Source organism: Fundulus heteroclitus, chromosome 4 (assembly GCF_011125445.2).
Source record: "Fundulus heteroclitus isolate FHET01 chromosome 4, MU-UCD_Fhet_4.1, whole genome shotgun sequence".
Lineage (NCBI taxonomy): Eukaryota > Metazoa > Chordata > Actinopteri > Cyprinodontiformes > Fundulidae > Fundulus > Fundulus heteroclitus.
Window position 1 is genome coordinate 30,173,849 of NC_046364.1, and position 16,665 is coordinate 30,190,513.

General features: G+C 40.8%; 1 protein-coding gene across 3 annotated transcripts in view; it reads left to right on the plus strand.

Annotated features, from left to right (window-relative positions):
• zfhx3 (zinc finger homeobox 3) overlaps positions 1-16,665 on the plus strand; it is a 357,317-nt gene that overhangs the window by 76,486 nt on the left and 264,166 nt on the right. For 2 of the 3 annotated variants that reach the window (XM_036136359.1, XM_036136362.1), the window contains exon 3: positions 1,389-1,460. The exons of the other annotated variant lie outside the window; for it this stretch is intronic. The gene's annotated coding sequence lies outside the window, so the exon portion shown is untranslated. The remainder of the gene's footprint in view (positions 1-1,388; positions 1,461-16,665) is intronic. 3 annotated transcript variants of the gene reach the window in all.

The window sequence follows — 16,665 nt, forward strand, 5'->3', positions numbered from 1 at the left end:
AGGGTCTGCTCGAGGAGCTCTCCTCTGTGAGACTCCTCCGCGTAACCGAGAGGGCCGCGGCTTCTTTTCCCGTCTCAGCGATCGCACGCGCGCTCCCCCCCCCCCCCTTTCACAGACTTGCATGCTGACACTGAGTTTGAGGAAGTGTTCTGTGATGGTGTCCCGGTATTGATCAGCTCGCTGTGGTGACAACAGCTGGGAGACACACCTGAATTGAATCAGTTAATGATTGTTAATACTAGACACTAGATGGGGAGGCTCAGCACGTGCTTGGCCATATTGGGGGAGGGGGGGGGGGGGTGTTAGAGGGTGAGGTCCAGGGTTCACCAACAAAGGGGCCCTCCTTTCCATCTGCAGCCTTGAGAGTCAAGTTCAGCCCCAGGGTCTATGGGGGACAGAGGTCTGGACACCATGTCCATCTGGCTCAATCTGCATACTTAGGCCAGCTGAGTGATGCAGCGGCTCCTAGTTAGGGGCAGAAGAAGACGGTTTATCACTCGTTTTTTCACATCTTACCACTTTAAGACTTTTTTTTTTTTGTGGATCAGTAATGATTTATATATAAAGAATCTTGAACTTGGAGACATAAACAATTCCAAAAAAGGCAAACAGCTTCTTTTTAAAGCGTGCTCAAATTCAAATGTCAGCGGTAATATTTCTCCTTGAGCCACAAAGCTTTGCAAATGTTCTGTTTATGGGTGGACAGTATGCATCCGTGGGTGTGCTTGTGTGCGTAAACATAAAGCATTCATGAGATCGGTGTGTACCTTGTCCTCCCTGAAGGTGCAAAGGCCAGGCACACTGCCGATGCTCATATGCATCTCTTTTATAGTCTATTGTGCGTAATCACAGTCCTCTCGCTGCTCAGTGCCAGACTTTTGACCCCTTTTATTTAGCTGTCCGTTTTCAGCTGCTCTGCCACATAACAGGCGTTAGACTGCAGAACAGATGGGGGGGCAAAAATGTTAATGAATGCTTGTGAGAGAACAAATCCTTACAAAAGATGGCAGAATAGGAGACACGGTCATATGGGATGCGTTTTTTTGGAGAAAGAAAAAAAAAATCCTTTAATTGTGTTTAAAACTCAAAAACCAGCGGCGTGAATGCGAGCGCAAGTGTGTGCCGTTCCAACCGGGGTAGACGAAACCTTGCAACTCCTTTGGCAGTTCCACCCCGTCACCGCAGAGGCCTCCGTGTGTTTGAGCATGAGTGTGTGTGATCAATCTCACATGGGCCGGTCATGGTGTCAGGGCAGAAGTGGATCTGACTCTCCCTCCCTCTCTGCCTCTCTCTTCTCCCCGTCTCGCTCCCGTTTCTCTCCCGCTCCCATCATCCTTCCCTCTCCTTCCCTTCCCTTGGACTGTGGGACATTGGAAATGCCACGCCAGAGCATTCATCTTTGTGGAGGATAAATTAATGCATGCCGAGCTGGAGGGCCACCACCAGACTACTCCAACCAGGTACCTTTCTGTGGAGCCACCCTGCTCTGCTTCACTTCGTCAAACTAAGCTGACTGACTGATTTGCTGACTGCCATTCACTCCTGCCTTCACTTTTTTCCCATCCTGGCTCTCCCTCCCTCTCTAACTTGCTCCTCTTTCTTTCTCTCTCTCTCTCTCACACATACACACACACACACATGCCACACACACACACACACACACACACACACACACACACACACACACACACACACACACACACACACACACATACATAAACTTGCACTGTACACAAGGTAATGCTCTAGTGTGTACGGTCCCATCACTGAGCAACTTTTAATAGTATTTGCTGGAGTGAGAATACACAGCTCGGCTTCCCTCTACACCATGTGGGTTTACAGGTTTACAGGTGTAGAGTCAGGGAGGCTCATTTTATGCTCTGAGGTGGCAAATGTCATGTGTTTGAAGTTGAAGTGGGTTGTCTTTACTGCTCTGGGCTGTACCAGGCGCTTCTGCACCTCTGATCGCCTCTGATCGACTTCCACAAAGGTTACAGCTCCTCTCTTTACTGTGATTTTTGTGCATTTGATGTGTTATTCCTTGCTGAGATGAAGACCAAAGTATGTGGCAAACTGTGATGATTTTGACGCAGTTAAATCTGTTTGACTGCTTCGCAACATTGTTACTTTGTAGCCCGAAGTGGTTACTGGAGTGTTGTACTTTCTTTAAATAATAATAATAAGAAAAGAAAAAAGTCACAGCGAAAAAGAAAAAGAGGATGATCTTTTTCTGTTTTCTTAGAGGCAGGAAAATGTTGTTTTCTGCATTTTTATGGTTAAATTACATTTTATGTTATTGCTATCTCTCTCTATCTTTGCGACCCATTGAAACAACTCTTTTTTAACATGTTTTATGACATTGAAACTTTAGTTTAAGTTAACAAGTTACTACAAAGCCCCCTTCTTCCAAGTCATCCCACCCCATTAGTTTTGATGGACAGAAAAGGATCAACTTTCAGTCCTTTAGGCATGTAGTAAAGCAACAACTTCACAGATTTCAGGGAAGAGGAAGAGGTGTTTCCTCTAAATGTCACTCTGAGTTTTAGATGAAGAGATTTTTTTTTTCTCAAGGGTCAGCAGGAGAATTCATATTCGCTGCTGCTCTGGGTGCTTTGAGAGGGGTCTAATTTGGAAACCACATGGCATGACTCCCTAAAATCCCCCCCATCCCTCCAAAAGAAGAAGAAAAAAAACATGGCATCCTGTGGGGTGTGTGCTCTGATATATCTTAAATGCATTCCATTTATTAGATGAAGCTAAGTAACCCATTTAGAAGTTGTTTTAAACTGAATTTACACGTGCATTCACCAGTCCAAAAGGTTAATGGGTGACAAATTAACCCCTGCAGCATTAGCTTACAAATGGCCCACAGCATATGATAACCTATAATCAATATTGCCAATTATGTGTCTGGCAGAGGCTGTTGGCCATGACCTGTCTCTCATGAAGAGACTTTACAAGGAAACAAGATCTCCACTATGCATATCAGAGATGCTGTCCGTGCTGATGTCATTAGAGACACCTGGGACCACCTATCATCCCCTGACTGCATCTTCTCTTGTGATGCTGTTGCTTCGCTGCAGACGTCCACTCTGCGCCCTTTTCTTCTTGTCGTCTTTGTCTGATCTGTAGCCCTTTTCTCATCTTATTCTCCTGGTTTCTCTCTTTTAATTTCATCTAGGTTTGGTTTTTAATGGAGAGGTTATTTTTTTTTTTTTTTTTTGGCATTTCATGTTTAATCGAGGTTTATTTATTTTTTTTCGTCATGCAGGCTTTGAACGTTGTATACCTTTAGGTCAAATGAACTTAGCTCAGATCGAATAAAGAACCTCGGTCCTTAAGGAGTTTAGATGGATTTAGTAGCACTGATATCTGTATTCATTTACCAGAAGATTTGAGAGTTTCGTAATTTTAAATAACTGAATCATTTTAAAATTGCATGACTGAAAAACTGCCTGATATGTTTAGATCTAATAGGAAATGACACCCCTCATTTACTGGGACAGGTAAATGCATTGCAAAGTAATTAATTAACAGCAGTCTCTTTAAGAGAAATCAAAAATTAAATAAAACAAAAAATACAAATAATTGTCTTTAATCCATGAGTGCATGTGATGATGCGGTCCATCTGTTCAGAGTTTCTCCTAACAAGCCTTGATGCAACTTCAAATAAGACTCTTTCATCCCCCAAACTCCAGAATTTCATAAAGGCCACCTTTATCCATTTGGATTTCTATGGCTGTGGAGATGTAAAAAAATAAATACATAAAATACAATACAAACAAACATACACACACACAACAACAACAACAACAACAACCACCAATGCACAATGACAAAGTACTCCCATCTCTTTTTAAAATGTAACTTCTGCTTTTAGGATCATGTAACATTTTTGTATTTCTAAGTGTTTTCCAGTGTGATTAAAAAGTTTAAAAGGCAAAACAGAAATCAGGTAGGCCTACCAAATCCTGCACCAATAGGAGGGTGAAAAGAAGGGTTAATGAAATGTTTTATACATAAATAAACAAAAGAAAAAATAACAAAGATGAAAAAACTATAACTTACAGGTTCCTAATTCAAATTAAGTTCTACAGATGTTGATTTTTAAATAAATGTGTATGTTTTGCATACTTTTAATTGTTGTTCCTGAAATATTGATTTTCTTTTAATTGTTAGTGCATAATGAGAGCAATGATACTGGTACAATTTTTTTTTTGTTTGCATCTTAATAGTAATAACAATAATTAAAAAAACAATTTGTGTTTCAAAAATACTATCAGATGTTTCCCTCTGGGCCTCAACAAGATACAGGTGAAAATCTTTACTAAAAAAAAACCCCAACATTTTCTTATTTTTAGCCATAGCCCTGTTTTTAAATTATTGTCTGGCAGCCAATGTGTTGTTAACAATGTGAAATAAAATTAAATTTGAAGTTTCTGCTAATTAAACTCCTACATAGATAGCTCTTTAATATGCTCATCTAAAGTCCCGTTATTTTCGGATAGTAATAATAATAATAATAATAATAATAATAATAATAATAATAATAATAATAATAATAATAATAATAATAATAATAATAATAATAATAATATTAAAATAAAAGGTTCGTTTATGAGTCTTATCGTTGAACATGTGGGAAGGTCAGGCAGAGGGTCTCTCACCCACGCATAGAGCAGACGCTGCGTCCTCCCCGCTCCGTTAATGGTCACTGGCTGCAGAGACCTTGAACTTCACCGGAGCACGCTGGGCTGGGGCTTCAGACGTGGGGGGTAGCGCACAGCCATATGCCTTCAAGTGAATGTTGTTTCGACAGGGGGAGTCATCCTCACCGGATCTTTTTATTTGTAATTATTATTTAGGAAAGATGCCCACCATTTCGGTCCCTGGATGTTTGATTTAATTTCCTTTTTACATTTTATTAGGAACCAAAAATTGTCATCATTATATCTTAAATGCACGATATAAAATGCTGCTTATTGTTTATTTTAAAATGAATATTACTTCAAAATTGTTAGAACTATTTCTGTATGAACTGAATAAACAGGCCTCGATTCTACATGTCGTTACGCCAATGTTGGAACTAATTGTCTCTAAATCAGTTTATAGGGATGAAAAGAATTAAGTCCTGGCCTACAATGTGTCCTTCATGATGTCAAAGGCGTAACGATCAGCCTAAACGTAAACATAATTAATAATTTCTTTTTCTACATCATGATAGCAAGTCTGCCTTCCACTGTTGATCTCCCTCGCTCCCCAATACTATTTTGTTACGCGAATGCTAATTGATTAATGATCAAAGATTCTCGGCAGCAGATCCTTTTACATCCTGCATTGATGTTTCCAGACTACTATTTTTGTTGCGCGTCAATTTTTGGCTATGTAAGACTACAAGGCCCTGCGTCCTCCTCGGTATGATATAAATAATAAACTACAGCGTTTCTCGCTTTATGCGGATACAGACGGGGCGATGAATAAAAAATGACGCATGAAAGCACGTTGTTTTTAATATGTGGCAATCTCATTATTACCAGTTCGACTGTTAAAAATATGAAAAGCAAATAGTCCGATTTAATAGTAAGCTGTGGTTTAATATCTGACATTTAATGCTTCTGTTCCCATAAAATTTGTTTTATGTGATGGGAAAAATAAAACACTTTGAAACTGTCCTCGTAGTTAAAAAAAAAATAGATTTTGTTGTTCCCACGTACATTCCCCTGGGGGACTTTATTTTTTTGTTTCTCAAAATTGCGATTTGAATCCTTTAAATTTAAAGTCTCCGTCAAGATTACGAAACAAACGTGGCCTCCCACCGTGTTGCCGGCCCCTAATTGGTGTATTCATGCTAACAAGTGTCCTATTAGAATATAATGAATATTAAATAGACGGAATGAACTTGTCAGCTTCAATCGGATCACGCGCCAAATTCCTTAACAGTTGCCCCGCGAGGCAATTAATATGAGCCATTACCGCCTGATAAGGCCTAATTAGCGCCGATTAGCCCAGGAAAGGGAGGGGTCGTGGAGAAAGGGTGGGCTGGGCTGCTAATTGAAAAAACCCTGCTTGCATATTGTAGATACGGGCTGCTTTTAAGCAGCTCTCGGTGTTAAACGCCATTCACATTCAAATGAGAGCCGAAAAGTTTGGCACAGGAGCAGGCACACGTCCGCCTCCCGGGCCCTTCAACACACACACACACACACACACACACACCAACACACACTCCACCCTTTTGTTACCACGACACGTGTTCTGGGGGAGCTTTTTGTTATTTATTCTGCTGGAAGGTGGGCACCGTGCCCAGCAGCCTATCCCAATTATCACCGAGACAGTAATTAAAATTGTATCACATCACCTAATTGTCCGACTCTTTTTTCCCCCCCCTTTTCTTTCTTTCGTGTTATTTATATTTATTTACATCTTACGAAGGAACGCCATGAATGACGCACAGCCACCCGCGCACACGAGCCAACAAAAGCGGAGCAGAAGAATAATCTCATTGAAATAAAACGAGGGGGAGCTGTGTGTGCGCGTTAAGGAAGGGCTTTAAATGCGTTTAAGCTACAGTGTGGAGAGCGGAGCCTTGCACCTGTCTCCCCTCTCGCTTGCAGATTCGCACCCCTCCTTCTGCCACTTGCATTGAGGAGTGCGCGCGTGTGTGTGTGTGTGTGTGTGTGTGTGTGTGTGTGTGTGTGTGTGTGACTAGTCATGCATGTCATATTTCTGACCGACACACACGCAAACAACGCCTTTCCTGCGGCATCTGCCTCTTTCCAGCGCGTTACAGCGAATGCGTGACCTAAATAACCACTTTGTCGTCTGTTCTCCCTTTTAGACTTCTCATAAGAATAATCTGTAACTCTGCACGTTTTATTGCGTCTTAACATCCCCCTCCTCCTTTTTTTTTTTGCCACGGCATGTTCTTTGATGAGTGTAATATTAACATGATAAGGAGATGTCAATGAAAAGATCTCTACCTGACTGAGCAGAAGGGCCTGTGATATACTACCTCTAATGTAATATTAATGCATGCAGGGCTTGTGTCTTATCACGAAACATCTCTCCAAAAGTGTCCTCCACAGGGACCCACTTAGACTGAAGCTCACATAATAGGAAAGATCTGACTTTTTTTTAGCACCTTTCTGAAAATGTCCTTCCATTTATTATTATTATTATTATTATTATTATTATTATTATTATTATTATTATTATTATTATTATTATTATTATTGTAATAAGGGGGAGGGATTTAAAAAGCTCTAAATTGACAGGATATGTATATTTTTGGTTTTGTTAAAATTATATATTTTTTTGGTTCTGTGGCGGAAAGTGAAAGTTTTTTTTATGCAAATCAAACCAGATTTATTTCATACAATTTCTGTTTTTACCATTTGAAACAGGCAGTCTGTTTGAAAGTGAGCAGCCAGCACTCATCAAAATAAAGGCGAATTAAAATCAGAATTTAATTGTATTTGCGAGACCGTTCCCCAGAAAACAATATTTTAAGGTTTTTCCTGCATTTTGGTAAAGCCAGATTTATCTAGTAGTATTCAAGTTTTTAATTTTATGTGAAACCAAAGCCTTGAGCTATTGGGTAGAGATATTTATTTTTTATTGGATGGGATTAATTTATTAATTATTGTGGTTGTGTATTCGTGTCCTTCAACGATTATGTCTGTATGCATTATGTGTAACTTTCCTCCTCTAATAAAATTAATGAATTCAAAGAAAATCTGAATTCAAACACTCAATTCAAAATATAAAAGATTTAAAAATATATATTATTGAAATAAGATTAACCTAAAATCTCACACTTTTTTTTACATCTGTGTATTTAAAAGATTAAAATGATTATAAATCAGTTTTCCATTCTATTTATTAATTACATGCTATATTCACAAGACATAAATTTATACATTTAAACAATAGTAAATTGAGTTTTTTTTTCTTTTTGCATAAGGCCCAAATTAATTTTTCTGTTGTTCACATGGCTTAAGATGGATTTTAGCAAATAATGCTGCCAGTTTTAAAAGTGTAGATAAAATGGAGAGCTCATGTGTTTGCCCTGTGAGCAGAGAATGTCCAGGGATAATGAGACATAATGCTGCCTGAGACAGGGGCCTCCTGCTGAATGAATCCCAAATTATTCCCCAAACCCAGTGAACATCCTCCTGGGTGCCACAAGGTCAAGTCCAGGACCTCTGACCTCAGGGAGTCTGGGTCTGGAGCAGAGGTGTCGCAGGAGACTCAACGTGGCCACTCGTACGGCTGCTGCTGCTGCTGCTGCTGCTGCTGCTGCTGCTGCAGATGACGGTGAGGGAATGCCCGGGACCTGATTGTTGTCTCTCTCCATCTCGCCGTCCTCAGTCCCCGCTTGTCTCTCCATGCTTCAATTTTAACCAAAGCTCCATATATTATTTAGCAGGCTTATTAAAAGTTGTTTCAGAACCATCAAGTCCAGCCAAATGACCTGAGAAGGAGGAGGCCTCCTGAGTGGCCAGACAGGAAATCCAAATGGATGCAGTGAAACTGCTAAAACATATAGGCTTCAAACAAACAGAAAACACAGCCTGCATTATTGAGAGGGGAATTCACTGGAGGAGGAATAAGAGCTTTTCAATATTTTACATGCACAGCCTCAAATATAGAAAAAGGTTAAATGAAAACTAACTTTTGCAAATAATACCAACATGAAAACAACCTTATAGGTCCACTTAAATAAATACAGAATCCAAAAAATCATTTGTTTCAAAAATGCACCTGAAACTCCAAATTTGACCTAAACTGAATTAGAGAATCGAGCTTAATCAATTTGTGCTAAAGTAATTTACACACGTTTTTGAACTTAAAACATTTATTACTCTAAATTTGAAATAAAAGAGACACAATGTTAGAACTTATAGAAATATCCAAAGTATTACATACTGTAACGATTTACATCCTGTGGCAAAAGGATTTCGATGGTAGTCTAAGGTCCTTTTCTTGAGCTTTACCACCAATAAAAGCCAGCCTCATCTCAGAGGTATTGGATCCTCCTTAAGAGATGGACTTAACCCAACACGGGTTTTGTGTTAGCCTCTGCTTGGTTTCTGAATATTTAAATCTTTGGCGAAAACGCATGACATAACCTTTTCCCCCTTAATGAGATGTGCACGCATGCACTTCCCATCTGTGTCCACAGAGGGCAGGGCTATCGTGGGGGGTGGGGATGGGTAAAAGGAGCGAGAGCTGGCCGAGGCGGAAAGGTCAGCGGAGGCAGGAGACAGGCAGGCTAGCCGACTGCTAACGCTTTGAACCTAACAGATGGTGAAGGTTAGGTGACGTCCCCTTGCCTGGCCTTTCCCCAGTAATTGAGGATAATTTGAGTACCAAAGAGAGCAGGCCTGTCCACTGTCAGGCCCAGAGAGGAGAGACGAGGTTAATATGAAAATGATTTTGCATTACGGCCGGCTTTGTGAGGCTGGGTGCAGTCCTAATCCTGGCCTGAGGCAGCAGGAATGAAGAAGTGTCACCCTGGGTCCAGGCGCCACGCCACGCACATGAATACATCTCCAGCCCATCGCCCTGTGCCCCCCATTAACCAGCACTCTGCCAGGACCGATTACACACTCCCACTCAGGAGCCGGGTAGGCTTTGGGGGCATTTTAGGGAGGCTTGGGAGTGAACTGACATCACCTCTTATCCCAGAAGAACAAAAGAGGTACAGAAAGACATCAGTGGGGATTTTTCTAACTCCTACCAAAGATACCGTAGCTTTGAACATGCATTACCTTTTTTTTTTTTCTTTTGATAGTTATTAACAAGAACATGTGTTTTTGCTTTAAAAATGTCGCTTTTGACTTTGTAGTTCTTTGTATAAAAACACATGAATCTTCTTTTTTTTTTTTTTTTTTTTTCAAATGCAGCATCACAATAGATTTGCAGCCTCAGGTTTGATGCAGCGCAATGCTTTCAGTTTACAACTGTGCAGGCACTTGTGTTCACATGGTTTGATGAAGTCACTTAAAACTATTGATCTGATAGTCAAACCGGACATGTTAACCTGAAGAGCCTTGGAGGGAGTTTCTGGGAAAAATCGAGGTGCCCCAGGGAGCAGCTCATAAGCTCTAAAGCAAGTCACCGTAGAGAGGAACCTCACTTAACATATACCATGTGGCCTGGGCTTTAATTTTGGAAGTCTGCCTCGACACATGTTTAAGTTCCTGATTATGTCCTCTAAACTTACAACTTTACTGAAAATGCTGCAGTTGGGTTGGTTTAGAGTTAATTATCCTGTGAAACTAAGCTCTCCTGTTTAATAATGTCTCTTTAAGTGTACAACAAATTAAAAAGATGGATTTAAACCTAACTATGGTTCATACAGGAAGGTGAATTTGGAGTAGGACTGAAGAAGGGAGCTATACCTACAGATAAAACCGAACCGAGCACCTGCAGAAAAACCAATACGCTGCTATTTTTAGAACAACTTGTGTACACTGAGATGTTTCGTTCATTATTAGATGAACAGATTTCACTTGGGTTTGTTTTCTGGTCATGTATATTTACAATATGTCAATTATTATTCTGATTTGAAAAAGGAGTTGATTCTGAAATATTTTATGTAAATCTGTCACATGTAAAGGGTTCAGTGTTCTGTTCTCACACTGAAGCTGAAGCTCTTCTGCTGTTTGCTGTGTGTTACTGAAGTCGTTACTGTGCCATTAAGCTGGGTGGTCCCCTTGGCCCCCCAGGTGTAGTCCAGATGAAGGGGGATTTGCCAGAGAGTCCTCACTGCAGTGACCCCTGGTAGTCCAACTCGGTCCCCCGAAGCCACAAACTCTTCCCCTTGGGCCCCGCACAGACCCTTCCAGCTCTAGAGGATAGTTTCTGGCTGTAACTCTAGTCCTCATCTCTCTCCACCTGTCTTTTCACTTTCTCTGGAAAGAGGAGTCCCATTTGAAGATGTTTTTTTATTGGAACTGAAACCAGTTAATGTTCATGTACAGAATGAAGCAAAAATAATGATTTATTGGCTCCACTTAACACCCTCTGATTTGGTTAAAAGAGAAGAAGTGTTGGACAGAGGGAGTCTGTCTCTTGGGCTGAAACGGGGGTGCTCTCTGCCTCCATCTTCCTCCTCTTGTCACCCCACCCCCTGAGCTTCATGTGGATTGGTCAGTTGGCAGGTCAGTCGCTCTCTCGGAGAAAGAAGGCTGAATAAAAATTGTGCGCTGCTTCCCTAAACAATGAGAGAAGCTGCCGTTTTATGCAACTCATAAGCCTTTTTCTTTTTACTGCAGCACATACTCACATGCTTGCCTGCACACACTGCTGATGTGATTGAACATGTTTTTTTTTTTCCCCACCTTTCTTCCGTAATGCAACTCATATTTCAGTAAATCCATGAAGGTGAAGATCTCGGATTTTAAAATTGTATTTATTTACTAACTCAGCATTTCTTTTTTTATGCTATATTTTTGAAGTTGTATGTGTTTTCTATTTTAAATTTCCACTAGTTGGAGCGTTCGCAGGTTTAATTGTGTTTTCTGCAGTTTTACCTTCTAATAATTGGACTTATTTTTGCTAGTCTAAGCAAAAAAAAAAACAAAAAACATTCATGATTAGTTTGAGCTCCACAATCAAGGCAGATCATATGTCTCAGAAAGCTAACGAAAGAAACAACAACAAAAAAACACTTTTAAATAAGATCAATTGTAAACAAACCCAGGGCAGCTCTTTGAAAAGCCCTGCCGAGAGATCTACCTTGCCCTGCGGCAAATAATATTTCTTGAACTTGGTTTAAATTTCAAGTGTCTTGGGTTTACAGAAAGCTGGAACAAAAGAAAGCCAGTCTCTGAACAGCAAATATTATCTGCTGGTCGGGCAAAATGTCAGGGCTGCCTTTTTGTTAACTCAAATATGGGGCCAGATCTGGTATCTGACAAATCCCAGAATAAACCTCACAACATATATCACTATTTACTTGACTTTAGTCGGAAGGCTGCGAAACCGTCTCCATGATCTTGTCTGAGGCACATCTTTTCTGCATAAAGAATTTCAGTCCTCTTTGTTTCTTAAAACCTGGCCAGTTAAAATTCACGTTGATTTACAGCTGATGTGGTCCTGCTGCTCAAAATCAGTTCAAACTAGTTTACAAGCTACATCGCTGAGTAATTGTCGCATATCATTACAATAACTTTGATTCTAAAAGTTTCCATCTAAACTCTGACTTATTTGATGATGGAATATATTAAAAAGGAGATGTGCTTGCTTGCTTGCTCCGCAATCTTTCAGGATGATAAACACAGCAATAACTATTTACTCTTCCTGGGTAATAACAGCACTTGGGAACCAAGTAATGTCCTCCTCCCTTGATCAGTCTCATCGAGCAATGATGAAAGCATGTGGGAATTTGTTACAGGGGGCCTGGTGTGACATCCATTACTCTTTAATATCCTGCAATCTTTCCACTCTCCTCTTTCATTTTTCCTAAAATCCCCATCACTGTGAATCTAACAGACCACCTCAGCACGCATGTTCCCACCTCTCCACTCTTATAATGCTCCACGTTTGGTCTTCTGTTTGTTTGCGCGGGCACATCAGAGAGAGTGAGATAGCTAAGTAATCGTAAAAAGAAAGCTATTGCTCCACTGCTGAGTCACTTTTCTTTTAATTGGATGCAGGTTTTACCCCCAAACTTCCCTTGCTGGGTGCGGGGAGGAACACCACCGCCAGTAATTTGGCTTTCCTTTGTAGTGAGACCTTGTCAGAGCCAAATAAACTCGCTGAAGCTTGCAGACCGGGCAACTCTTCCCTGCAAACCGCTGCACCCCAGCTAGAGATCCTTCTCTGTCATCTGATGTTCCACTCTGCTTAAACCAGAGCTATCAGGGGTGGAGGTGGGGGGCCAGATATGGGGGGGTGCAAGGGGGAAAAATAAGAAAAAAAAAAAAAGCCTCAGCCCCGCTATCATCACTTTATTTTGATTCTTTTTTTTCCCCCATCCCTTTCTTTAATCCTTCTGATGAAGTCTGGACAGGCAGAGGCATGCACTCACAGACAGCAATTTCACTTCACCATATGCGCCTCACACATAGAATGGCAAGGAGGAGAGGGGTCTGTCGGGAGCATGGCCAGGAGAAATAGGAGAGGGACAAAATGCACGACATAAAAACCTAGAATGGGCAGCGATTGTGCTGCACTGATATCGCATGCGATTCTGTCCGCAGCATCCCTTCGTTCCTCCTTCAGCAACAACGCCCGTCATTGAGTCAAACCTTCCTCGAAAACAAAGAAAAAAATAAATAAAAAAAAAACCCTTCAATGCCACGGTGCAGAAATGGCACACGTCTTAAAGCTAATTCTAAGGACGTAAATAAATGAGGCAGATACTCACAAAAAAGAAAGCCAGGTACCCACACAAAATGGTGGTGAGTGTAGTGATGCTTAGCCCCTCCCTGCGCTGTGAATGCTGTGCCGACACCCTGATCACATGACTGCAGAGGATGGGGAAATTAGCAAGTCTGCTGTGGCTGCTGTCAGACTTCCCCGGCTTGTTCTGCCACGCAGAAGTGACGTCTCGAAGATGCGGAGGTCATGCATTTGTTATAGATCTCCAAACCTTCAATTCACCGGTTTCCAAAAAAAAAAAAAAGTCTTATGATCATAAATTACATTTTGACTAACATTTTTTTTTGGACGAATACTTCAAATGGATTTGAGTTTATTGAAATAGAAGAATGCTAATAAACCTTTTAAAGATAAAAGTGAACCCTAGAAAACTGGAATACTAAATTGTAGAATGAGAGAGAGATTTAAGTCACTGTACAGGGGACACGAAGAGGAAAGGCACTGTAAGTAGACGCTAGGTAATCTAATTTTGGTCAATAGACCTTGACCAGTTAAATGCAAGGAGAGATCCATAATCGTGGTTGTTCTTTGATCTGTTTGCATTTTCAGTGCCGACCAAGCAGATTGCCTCTTAGATCACGCTCTTGCTTCCAATATCTACATAATATATCCATCTCGTATCATCCAGACCCGTGTACGGCAACCTCTGAAATATGTGTGGACCTCAGGAGGGATGCATCGCATTTGTTCCCGAGGGGACGGGTGGGTGGGTGGATGCGGCTGAACTGACACCAGGTCACACACTCTGATTGGGTGGGATGTAATCAAGGCTGCATTTGGCAGTTTTCAATTTTGTGAAAGAATTGAAGGGGAATTAGAGTGATTGTGTCAATTACTACGTTCACCTGAGAGTCCAGGCGCATTTGTCCGTCCTCCTAAGCTCAGAGACCACAAAGGATGAGGCACTGTCTTCATACTTAACTCATTGTTATTCTACTAATCTGAACAATTATGACTGAAGATGAGCTTTTTGACTAAAAACATACAACATACTACAGAGGGCCCCATCTGTTCCTGGCTTAAGCATTACTGCAAGGCACTCCTCGCAGTAACACATCACTATCAGTGTCCATGTCGAGTTGGACACTGGCTCCAGTGAATCGTTTTAAATGTATTTTAAATGGCAGTAATAAGACCCGCTGAGTGATTGATGTTGTCAGCAGATAGCGTGTACCTAAGCAACTCTGAGCCCAGCAGGTGTAGATCAGCAGCGCATTAGACAGACAGGGGAAATGTCCCACGCTCGTGGTGTTTTTTTTTTTTTTTTTTTCTACACCATTATTCGTCCCTCGGCAGCGACGGCAACGGTAACACAGTACCTGTGCTAGGCGATCTGCCCGGGAGGGTCCGTTTAAGGCTTTTCAGTTGCTGCAGGGGAAACTGAGACATGCCAGGATATTGATCTAGTTATTGACATCATTTGATGGCGTCTTTTAAGCATATTGTTAAGCTGCCAAGGAAATGGAGGGGAAGTGTCTTTAACGGCGATCTCTCTGTAATCAAAGTGAAATCCAGTATTGTGGGATAAATATTGAAAAGGCAAGTAACTGGGCATACTGTCATAATTTTTCATGTCACACAATCAGGACATGGGGGATATTTAAACAAATTCACACCCAGTTTGAATTTTAGGAAATGACAGTAAATCTTCTGCTAAGACTTGGGATCCGTCTCAGTAAGCATCATCTGTAAATTTAGATATTTAAGTTTGGTTGCTTCCCATACACATAAAAAAACAAAAAAAGACGTTTGCCACGTCCGGTCAGAGCCGCAAGGGCTGGCCTTGACTTTGAGCCATTCCCAGGCTCCTTAGGGGCCACGAGGGGGCTTACAGGGGGCAGCTAAGTGTGACACACAGACAGCAGATGTTCCTCAGCATTCTGTTGTGGTCAGTTTGGGATGCCGTCCCTATCCAGACCTGACCCTCTGACCCTTTAGGTTTAACAAGCTGCCCCAGCACGGTCCCAAAGGCACATCTCCCATAGTCAGGGCAGTTTTGCTCTCAAGTTGGAGAAAAAAACAACAAAAACATCAACAGCAGAAAACTAGTGTAATGCAAACTGACTTTTATATGTTTTGATCAAACATAAGGGATTTATCAGTCAGTATTTAAAAAAATACCACAGACCGTGAGCATGATATTTAACTTGAAACTCATTTTGGGTCCTGCTTTCCTCATTAGTCCTATTTTTGGTCAAAACTTTCCTTTTTCAACATGGAGGGTTTCACACTTGTCACAAGTGGGTGATGATTTTGAGATGGCACCTCAGTTGTTCAAGCAAGGGTCTTCTCCTCCTTCATATGGCACCACAGCGAGGGGCTCAGAGCCTGCTCCTCGTTGACCAGTTTCAGGCCCCAGGGCTTTCTGTGGAGAATGAGCTTCTTGCTGACCACTTCAATAAATTTCCATCATAGGTATCATTCGAAATTCCAGTAACCATGTTCAGACTTTATAATGTGACAGCCTCTGTCAAATCCTATATCACTGCAACAGAAGTTCAACCAGAAATCTTTCCTCATTCAATCATTTCTTTGCGCTCCAACATTATTACTATGTGCTGTTCTAAAGGGATAGAGGGCTGTTAGAAAATGACGATTGTTAATTAAAAAGTTAACTTTCCTTGAGTTTAAATGCGGAACAAACTCTTGATAAATTTGTGACTTTGTGAGAGTTACTCTGACTGTGTTGGTGCTGGTATTCGATTCTAATTAATTATTCATTTTGGGATGTTTTTTATATGATTTATAGATCTCTGTTTCTGTGATAAAATTATTTACTGCAATACATAGCATGAGTCTTCAGTTTAAAATGACGTGTAAGAATGTATGTGGTGTGTTTACTTAATAATAATTTAGTTACGTTATAAAGATTCAAACATATTGACCAGAAATTGGTGTTGGCTGATTTTCACTTGTTTAGATGTTATTAGCCTGTTAGCAAACAGGATAGCATCGATCTGCTGCAATAAACAATATCTATCTGTCACGTTAAAACATAATTTGATTGATTTTGTGTCCAAACCGACAAATAAATTGGCAATGCATTTTGGTTTTAATGAGAAAACAGAAGGAAAAACCCATGAAAACAAAAGAAAAGTGATAGCTAAGACAAAGTTTCACCCCATAATGCAGAGTTAGAGGTTAAAGGAGTACAGAGTTAAAGGAAAGTCAACATAAAAAGCACTTTTAATACAACAAAATCAGAAAATTGGCCAAATTATCTTTTCTAGTTGTATCTATATAGGCATGAGGCAAAATATATATATTTTTTGC